Source organism: Hipposideros armiger, unplaced genomic scaffold (genome assembly GCF_001890085.2).
Source record: "Hipposideros armiger isolate ML-2016 unplaced genomic scaffold, ASM189008v1 scaffold_409, whole genome shotgun sequence".
Classification (NCBI taxonomy): domain Eukaryota; kingdom Metazoa; phylum Chordata; class Mammalia; order Chiroptera; family Hipposideridae; genus Hipposideros; species Hipposideros armiger.
In genome coordinates, this window is record NW_017731759.1 from 1,507,107 (window position 1) to 1,507,852 (window position 746).

Below are 746 nucleotides of genomic sequence, written 5' to 3' on the forward strand. Positions count from 1 at the left end.
CTCTCTCTCTCTCTCTCTCTCTCTCTCTCTTTCTCGCTCGCTCGCTCTCGCTCTTGCCCCCGTTTTTTTCTTTGCTCTCCCGTTTTTTTTTAAACAGGGAATTCTAACTTATATTAAGAAAGGAAACACACACACACACACAACACACACACAAGCAAGCATTCAGGCTTCTTAACGCTGATACACAAGTTTCAATAAGCAGTACAGGAGGGGACCTCCTATCCCCTGCCACCGGGGCAACAGTTTCTTCCAACCTTTTCTGCTGATCAATACATATTGTTTACTTTGAGTAAGGTTTATTTGGTTGCTCCTCTCTAGCAAGGAGTGGGGTAACGGGGACGGGGTAGGGATGGGGGAGGGGTGGGACGACAGATGTGTGCCTCTGAATAACCTTTCAGCGCCTTGGTTATAGCAGCTGTATATCAGGTGAAATCTGTTTTACAATAGACTAGTTTTGCATTTTTAAAAACTTCTATAGCGTTTCTAAATGTCTGCGGTGTTTTACTACAAGCTGTACACAATATTTGTGAGATAATTTGTATCTAATCGATCACTTCACGTTATTATTGCTATTATTATTCCTTCATTGAGCTGATGGTTTTTAACTGCTTAGGGAGGGGAGGCTGGAATGAGGAGGGGGAGAGATGTGCCTACCCATTCACCTACCCCCCATCCCAAATCTGTATGGAGACAAGAGGATACAATGGAGAGAGTTGTTGCTGATGATAGTGGTGTGTGTGTGGGGG